The sequence below is a fragment of the Cavia porcellus genome, unplaced genomic scaffold, assembly GCF_034190915.1.
Source record: "Cavia porcellus strain 051 isolate PalLab524CR breed Dunkin Hartley unplaced genomic scaffold, mCavPor4.1 scaffold_8, whole genome shotgun sequence".
Classification (NCBI taxonomy): Eukaryota; Metazoa; Chordata; class Mammalia; order Rodentia; family Caviidae; genus Cavia; species Cavia porcellus.
Window position 1 is genome coordinate 54,301,707 of NW_026947491.1, and position 10,147 is coordinate 54,311,853.

The 10,147-nt window shown below is 30.5% G+C and overlaps 1 non-coding gene across 1 annotated transcript; it reads left to right on the forward strand.

Annotated features, from left to right (window-relative positions):
- The first annotated feature begins 8,350 nt into the window (after window positions 1-8,350).
- LOC111753352 (U6 spliceosomal RNA) lies at window positions 8,351-8,455 on the forward strand. Its single transcript, XR_002788160.1, has one exon. It is a non-coding gene; the product is annotated as a U6 spliceosomal RNA (small nuclear RNA).
- The last annotated feature ends 1,692 nt before the right edge of the window (window positions 8,456-10,147 follow it).

The following is a 10,147-nucleotide window of genomic DNA, read 5'->3' on the forward strand; positions in this document are numbered from 1 at the left end:
TTTCATTCTTAAGAATAAGTAAACCTTTGACAACAAAGCCAAAAAGATGTCATCACAGGAAACTCAGATAAAAGTTTTGAACCCTCATTGACTTAGCTGTTAAAATACTGTATGTTCTCTATAAATTATAAGTCATTATGAAAAGAAAGAAGACAATTTGTTTTCAAGTATTATATGAAACAGTCATACTTTATATTACTGAATGTTTGTGATGCGTAATACTTACATTCATTTTTGAGAATTGGTATTATGTATTCCATATCTTGACCATTTTTGGTTCCCTGTCCCCATCCTCCTCATCTTTCCCCTTGAACCTATAACTTTAAAACTGAACTGCATCCCCAGAGCTTCTAATTTTTAAAAACATTTAAAGTAGGATCCTACTATATAGTTAAATTGCCCGGGATGAGTTTGAATTTAAGATCTTCTTGCCTCAGCCTCCAGAGTACTGAGATTACATGCAAGCACTATCATGACTACATTTATTTAGAATAAGGGTTAAAACAATAAATTATCTACCTTGATTGTACATTTCCATAAGTTTTGAAAAGTATAAAGTTCGAAAATAAAATGTATTCAAAAGATGGAATATAAATATATTTACTAGTTTTATTACATTAATTACATAAATATATTTTGAAATATAGTGATTTATTTTATATTAATGTCATCTTTTTTAAAAATTGTATTAACCAAATCCTTCGTCAATGCGTCAATCAATTTGTCTCAAGTACACACATGTTCAGATACATTTATTTTTGATCCAAGACCAATAGAAGCTCAGCTTCACATGGCCTTGACTCTTGTCATTCGCCCTGCAGTCACTGCTGTCATTGTCCTATAACTTCCCCGCTGATGTCCTTTTTCAGGAAGATGAATGGAATCTTTGCCTCTCTTATCTGACATGTCATTCTTACATGATAGGAAGCAACCTTTGCAGTTTCCTAGATCTAACCTATGAGATAATATTTGAAAGAGGCAGTACCGTTTCACAAATACAGTTTCTTTGGCAGTGTCACAGAAATTCCAATCATCTGTCTCTATAATTCATCTTTAATAAAATAAATAAATTTTAAGCCATCAGGTTGATATAAGTTCTAACTGAGATCTTTTTAAAAATTCCTTTGTGTAATGCTTTTGAAGCATCTGCTTTGATTGTCATTAGCTGTACATCTGGTCAAAAACATCCTCCACATGTTGGTTGCTGAAAAAGAAGTTTAGAAAACTATAACTCATAACTCAATGGAATATTAGTAAAGTGTTCGAGTTATCCATTGACATTTAAAGTGCCCATATGGGTTTGTCAGCACAGCTTTTGAAATGTAACAAATTAATGTATTTACTTCATCTTAATTTGTGGACAGATGGCATGAATATGACTGAGTGATGTATTGGACTATACCTCAGCTTGTCGAGACTTATTTACAGCATAGGAGTCATTCTCTGAAGGCTGATTATCTGCTTCATTTACTAGGAAGGAAATTAACCTCTGGTTTCAAGGCTGATGACTCAGCAGGTAATGTACACTAATGAAAAAAAAAATCCCAAAAAACCACTGGTCTTCAAATTTAACAAGTCTCATTAAGAGCTAAATTGCTTTATTGGGCCCAAGAGATAGAAGCAATTATTTCAGTCCACTAGTTGGAATAATAAAATTTGGGAAAAGGAAGGAAAAGATTTACTTCCAGGCATAAGTAAGTAAAAAGTGTGCTGTTTTCGTGATATATGATTGCCTTATAAGCCATGTCACTTAGCAAAGCTTTGGTCAGTAAAGCACATATTTCAGTTCTGTGTTAGATGTCACTTCATTCTGAATTGCAGGTAAATGCCAAATAAATTATAAGTAGTCAAATGCCTAAATTGAAAGTTAGGAGGCATAGGAATTTTGATAACACAAAATTCATTGAAACTCTCATATTAAACTATTTCATAGCTTGAGTTACTTTGTGAAGGCCTTCCTTAATTTAGCAACAAATCTTAATGTTATTAAAGAAAATTTACTGTTATAAAAATGATCTTCAAGTGGGACTTTTATCTCTTTAGACAAACTATTTGGGAAAATTAGAAAAGTAGCTATTCATATTAGTGCTACCTCAATACATAAAAATTGATCTAGATATAGAACTTCCTTGACTCATAAAGCTTAACTCAAAATGTATAAAAGATTTAAATTAAATGAGCAAAATTGTGATGGTTCTAGAATATAACACATGAGAAAAATTAAGTGACCTTTAAAATTAAGTGTTTGATGATACCACTCTCAAAGGACAGTTTATGAAAGAAAACAATATGCAATTGAAATTTCATTAAATTTTAAAACTCTAGCACTGTAAAACAAAGACACTGGTAAGATAATGAAATGAGAAGACCACACTTGGAGAACATATTTACAAAATATTTCATTGAAAAAGTACATTTGTTGAAGGTATAAAATGACTCCCAAAACTTAGCAAGAAGAAACTTAACAAAAATGTGAATAGATACTTCACCAATGAACCATAAAAATGGCATGTAACCCTCTGAAAAAATGTTCAAAATCATATATCATTAGGAAATTTCAAAGAAAAACAATAAATTATCACCATAGATCCAAGAAAACTGATGAAATACAAAACACTAAAATTGTGGTAAAAATATGGACCTATGCATCCTTTCATTCATCATTTTTTGAGAATGCAAAATGATAGAGTCACTTGGAAAGAAACAATGGAAGTCTGTTACAAAGTTATATATACTTTTACCATATAATCCAATAATCACTTAGTAAATACAAAAATGAATTAAAATTTGTGTATTCATAAAAACTTCAATAGAAATGTTAGGAGCAGTTTTAAAAAGATCATAGATAAATGTCTGAAACAAGATTAAAACATTCACAAAATCCTGAATTTGAGTCTCTTTTAATTTTTATTTTTGATATTCTTATTAAGGTTAAAAATTATTTTAGCCTAAGAAAATGTGTTTTAATTAATGAATGATTACATGACAATATTCGCAAATTCTTTCCCTGCCAAAACCAATATGAAATGTTTAACATAAAAGAAGGTTTTCAGTTTAAACTATCACTGACTCCTTTCTAATAAAAGTTGTAGGAACAAAACATTAAATTGATAGAAAAATATAATTAAACATCAGGAAGATTAACAAAAGTTTAATAAAAATGCAAATTTATTTTTCTTAGTACAGGCTTCCAAAAAGCCTGCCTTTTGTCAAAACAAGTTACAGTCAAGCAAAGCAATCCCAAAATAGTAGGCTAGTTAACAATACACAGATCATCACAACGTCATGTTTTTTCCTTTTTTCAAATGTATAGCATTGTGCAGAAAAGCTTAACAGAGGTATTAAATTGATAATAACATATGCCACAAGATTTACTGAGAAATCTCAAACAGTAAGACATCTCACAATGTTTCCAGTGTTTCAAAGATTCTCTGAAAATAAATCAAGATTGTTAGAATTCATAAATGTTAACAAGACATCAGCTAGACAGTACAAAAACCAAGAACTGGGAATGTGATACCGTAACTCTCTTTCCTCCTCAAACTTTTACTGAAATGTTGTCAGAACTAGAAGTGCATTGTCGTGAGAATTATGTAACAAAAGATACAGTAACCTTCCCTTCACAAACCTAGCATTCTAGTGGCAGCAACAAAAAAAAGTATACAAATAAAACTTTTAATATTAAAATACTAGCATAAAGTGAGACCAAAATTATAATTGTTGTAGTGTCTACATTATGTCTAATTATCAATAACCGGGTTAAGCAAATTCCCTCAGAGTTCTCTTTCCGAAAACTATTTCACATATTATTATTTCCATAATCTATCGTCCCTTTGCACTTCCTTTCTATTCTATTCTATTCTGTTCTGTTCTATTCTATTTTATTCTATTCTATTCTGTACAGCCTATTAAAATCAAGAGGAAATAAAAACAAAAACATGGAAGTGTGTGTTCGAAGGTTATGGCTGAAGATATTCATGACATGAATTAAAACTCACACCAGACCAGAAATGGTCATGGTAGAAGTCCTAGGTGAAATGAACTTAGTCTGCGAAAATTTAAAGAAAGTTAAAATTTAAGGAGCATAAATGAAAATGTTCAAGTAGTATTTTTTCAAATACATAGTTATGGATCAATCAACTCTCTTTGGATAGCTAGTGGTGAATATAGTAACAGCGATTTCATAGCGTAGCTGTTTCATTAGTACCTGAAGATAGTATTTATATACCCAATATTATGCTTGTGATTATTTATAGCTATAATATTGAAAAATTAATAACCAAGAGGAGAAAATTTAGTATGTTTTTGTACATTTTATAAAGTAGAATAAATTGAGAGACTAAACATGCAGGCACCAAATAGCAGAAAATAACTGAAAATCACATAAAATTTTAAAAAACTATAGCTTTGTAAATCTGTCCCTTTTGGTATATATTAAGTAATATATTAGTTCTTCTTCCAGTGTTGAAACAGAAGACTGTTCAGTAAAGCATCCAATATGAGACTCTAAAGACTAGGGGTCTTTAAAAAAGCAAATAAGAAGTTAGTTTCTCTTAAGAAAGAGAAAATATCTTCAGATTAAACATTTTAGAATAGTCTAAAAAATAAGTCAAACATTTTATGGAAAAGTGAAAGAATTTTCCTTATTCTACGCATTTACTATAACAAACTATATTGTCTCAGATATTATACTTAATTTTCAAAAAAATGCACTTTTAGCACAACATGTACTACATATTACTATATACTTATCTTTTCATTGCACGTATATGCATATATACACATATGTATATATGTATTCACTATCCTTTGAATAGCAACTTTTCTATTCTTTTCTGAAAACAGATGCACCTTGAGACCATAATATTAAGTGAAGTAAATCAAATACACAATTGTAAATATCACTTGACTTCTCTTATATGAAAAAATCCAAAATATAAATAAAAGATAGATCAAAGGAAATGGAAAGGTTTATCTTTTACAAATGAAAAGGGAACCAAAAGATGGCAGGAGGGGAAAGGGAGAGGAGAGGAAGGAAAGGGAAAAGAGGAAAATTACTATGTGCTATGTACATGTACCAACTTCCTATGAGTAATGTGAATTATCATATACTATAAGCATGTACCAATAAAAATTTAAAAACACTAAAATGTTACATTGATAATTGTAGACATATCAAGTCTCTCAATGTTTTTTTCAAAAAATATCTAATTCTAAGGATACAATATGAAGTCTTTTATTCAATGATGTATTTGGTTTTTACTCCAAGAATGAAACTGTGGTAGAGCGAACTGTACCAAAATCCAATCACACAAGAAAAAATGGAAAAAGTTGGTTGGCTGCAGCTTATATGAAAAAAAGAATCACTGATGGGATTTTAGGTAATACTAAGCTATGTGATTAGACATGATATATTTCCCAAAATCAGTTAATACAGCTTCACACTTTGTTAAGAGAATCATTTTTAAACACAAAAGGCTACAGACTAGTCTTTCTCTTTATTTCAGCCTTATATGTGAGCAATTTAAATGCATGTTCTTTTGACTTCACAAAGTAAGAGATAAGCACCCTTTTTAATTTTCACAACATGGCCTTCAGATTACACACTAAGAGTAGCCTCATCAAATAGCTCAAACTATTGTTCAAATTCATCAGAAAAACAATTAAATTGCTAATTCTTTAAAGGTATAGAATACATGGCAGTGATATTTGTGTGCTTTAATACATAATACATAGTCAGTAAATGTTTACTGAAAAAATTAATTTATTTTCAATATGAAGGAATGAATATTAACTATGTTAAAATCCAAAATAATCATATTCAGAGCCATGCTTTGCATCTTGCTAACAAGTTCACATATTTAAGTACATATTTGCACCTTATCTGGCAGATATATTTCTCTAGATTCATTGCTAGGAAGTGACGTTCAATATTTTATAGGACCCAGTTTAAGTGGACATTTGGCAATTGCAAAAAGTTGAAAATCTATAGATAACTCCATCAACCACTGTCAAAATATAATCTAGTTTATACCTAACATAAATTAAATCCCACATCAAGGAATACTTCATGACATTTCTGAGAAAGTAAACATCATCACTTCCATTTTTTTTAGTAAAGATTTTTCAAAGACAAGCAATGGAACGATAAGTGAACTAAGAGACGTAACTTGCCAATTTGTACGCTTCATAAATGTCAACACATAAGATTCACTCAGGAATCCCGGAAGTTCTCCTGATGGTCGGTAGAGCATGGGAAACCATTTAGAGCTTTGAATAATACAGGCAGCACTCATGTCATAGGTTCGCCAATTCTGGTCTGTCAGAAAGGCTCAAGATTGAGCATGATATCTTTTTAGAAAGGCTCAGGATTGAGCATGATATCTTTTCCCACAACAGAGTTTAAAGTTAAATTTTCATCACTCTGGAAAGTATCAAGAAAACACCTAGTATTTCACCTCCCCAAGGTTCCCTGCCTTCATCAGAAGAAGGAAACTCCTTAACTGTCACAGTCTTGATAGCAGTTTCATTGGTAATTCCACAGGATTAATCTTTTCTTTGTTGTTAATTCCTCTTGGATAATTCCTCTTGGATACAATTCACATGGATAAAGCAAAATTTTTGGTATCTCCTAAAACTATGTACTTATCCTCTAACATTCTATTTACTCCCTAATTCGGCCCCTCTTTGTATTCCTAAGAAGCTCTTGAGGCCCTAACTCATGGCTTGTTATCTGCAAAACCTCTTAAATCTTACCTGCAACTTGAAAGTATTTTCTTCTACTTACTTTAAACCTGATTTTCCATGAAAACATATCTTTCTCTGTAACCCTTTCTACTGATGATTCCCTGTGTAGTACTGGGCTTGGAGGGACACGTCTTTCCTGCTCTTTGCAGTAGACTCCATTCCTTTCTTCCCTGATACTTTCTAAAAACACTCATCTTGGAAGGAAGCAGTCCCAAATTTCTTCTAGTTCATCACTAATCTTTCCAACACTGCAGTTAATGTGAAAGAAGCTGTCAGGGTTGAATCAAACAGATACAGAAGAGGTGCCAATATTTTAATTTGTATTGTAATTGCATATTCTAGGCCTGCTTATGAGGTCAATGGGACAAGACAAGATAGCAAACATGCTATTTTAAAATATTTTATGAACAAAAATGCCAACACAATGAAAATTCAGTGTACACTGAATTTGAAGAATGCTATTAAATGCAGTGTGGGTACTACACAGGGAATCACCGGTGGAGAGGATTGCAGAGAGACTGTCTTTTCCCTCTCACATTCCAAGGATTTGCTACAGCAGTACTTCCTGTAAGTTGGAAATGAAACTCTCATTCTTTGTCTTCTCTTCATGCATTTACAAATCTCGTCTCGTATAATCACCTGAGTTAAAAATTACTTCTTGATTACACTTTTCTGTTCTGTGCTTCTCCTTGCAGCAAAATTCTTTAAAAGGGCAATATATATTTATTTCCTACTTTTTGTCAATCTGTTCTATCTATATAAACACAATCTCATCAGAAATGCTCTTTCAACTCTACCCTACAAGACTGTTCCTTCCTGAGACATTTTTAAAGCTGTTGCTCCACATATATTCTGTCTTCTCTCCTACCATCCATATATATACGCAGTATAATCCTCATAGTCTTTTGGCTTTTCTCAAATTTCATTTTCTTAATGAGGTTTACTCTGGCTCCCACTCAAAATTAAAACTTTGAAATTCTGGTGTGTCTTAGAAAACTTCATTTTTGCAACTCAGTAACTTTGATTTAACATTGTAACATATTGAAATAATATCTTTATATGTAGTCATTTTTTAATAATTCTTAATAAAAATACAGTAACACCAGAAATCTTTGCATATTCATGCACGGATGAATTTTAATTCACTTAAAAATGATCATATCATACAAATGGCACACAATTAATCTATAATGACTGAATGATAGATTCTATGTTTCAAGATATGAATCCTGAAAAAACATATCAATTAAGTAAAAAAAAAAACTCAAATAATAAGAAAAAAAGAGGGAAAAACAAGTTATTATAATCCAAAGTGGATAACATGACCAAAAGTGTACCTTGACTTAGGACAATCATCTTACATGTTTTATTTATTGTTTGGCCCATTGTCTGGTTTGTAATATCTATATATGATAATTAACTATAAGGTCTTATAAGGTAAAAAAAAAAGAATCTGATAGTGTAAAAAATGGTGATGGAGAGACGGAGGAAACAATTCAAATATACTGTGAGCATGAGCAAATTCCCTACAATGAAGATAATCATTTCACATAGCTAATCAGTACTAATAGAAGTTTAAAAAAAAAAAAAAACAAAATACAGTGCTCGCTTTGGCAGATCATATACTAAAATTGGAACGATACAGAGAAGATTAGCATGGTCCCTGCACAAGGATGACACGAAAATTTGTGAAACATTCCATATTTTTTTAGCAGAACTGTTTGCAGTCTTACTGTTTGAATATTCACTTTGTATGCTTTAATTTTGTAACTTGAACAACTATTTCTAAGATGACAGTATGTAATTTATCAACTAGTGATTTCTTAGTGTTTATTTTTGAAATTCTGTATTTTTCCTACCCTTTTATCTGTTTTGATTTTTTTCTCTTTAAATAATATTTTTTTAAAAATCCACTTTCTAAAAAGGCAAACAAAGATATTTGTTCTAATTCTTGATAGCAGGAATCTTTCCCTATTTGATTTCCATTTAGAAAGCAGACTATAAAACTTAATGATATAGTAACAGAAATATAAAATAAACACAGAAAATAATCAGTTTTGGTCATTTGTAGACCTACACTAACAAATGTAAAATATTCATAATTAGAGTACATAGTTGTTAAGATAGCACAGAAAAGCTACATAAGAATAACTATCTAGTTTTTCACAATATTTCCATATTTAATCAAACTGTAAATTCTTGATATAAATATTCAATTAGTGAAAAGTAGGATATCCACAAAAAAACATAAAAACCTGATTATTGGAAAATATTGTACAGGTAAAATGCTAAAGGAAGCCAAAATAAATGAGTATTACCTTATAGAGACAGGCATAAAAATTGTAGCTGATACTCAGTGATCAAAAATATAAATTAGAAGACAATGGCACAATATTACTGAAGTAGCAATACAAAAAATATTAACCAGATTTATATAAATTATAGGCCAAATAATGAAATTTTCATAAAATCTCAATATAGAGATTTAATCATTGTACATACTAAGTTCACGTAAGTATTAAAAACAATATACTTATAATGGAAAATAATAATACCATATCAAAACTCAAATTGAACAGAATAAAAGAAGTATATGGAAAATCTAAAGGACTTTTAGGTTATTATTTAAGGTTTTTCATTACAAGTTAATGAATTCTTAATGAATGAAAAATCACATGCAGAGTTTTGTAAATACAGTGATGTAATGTATAATCATACAAGGGCTGGGGATGTGGTTCAGTGGTAGAGTGCTTGCCTAGCATGAAAAATGTCCTGAGTTCGATTCCCAGCACCATATGTATATATGTACGCATATACCCATATGTGTGTGTGTATGTGTGTGTGTATATATGTGTGTGTGTGTGTGTATGTGTGTTATGTGTGTGTGTGTTTATGTGTAGTTGCACAAAAGACAAGGAGAAATGAATGTATTTTGTGAAATGGCACATTACTAGTTAAAGTTAGACTCTGATAAGATGAAAATACTACAAATATTTTAAAATTGCAACTAACATAAACATACATATTTATTTGGCTTATATTATCAATCATATCCATTTTCTTTAAAGTAAGTTAATTCTAGTACGGATTTTGAATTCTACAACTTAGTTATAGCTGTTGGCAATGTCTTTAAAATTAATGCAAACTTTTCTCAAATTTAAAACAGGTTATTGGACTATTTCTTAATCTATCTACAGAATTAAAGTGGGTTTAGCATTTGTCTCTAGCACTAGCCCAGCTGGATTTAAATGATGAGATTTAAATTCTCATCATTTATTTAATCTTGGTTTGCTTCTTCTTTTTATGCCTGAAGTCCGCATCTAGAGAATGAAGTCTGCATATCTTCTTTTTTTCTTTCTTTATCTTCTTTCTTTTCTGTTTCTAAAACTTTTTCTTGGCT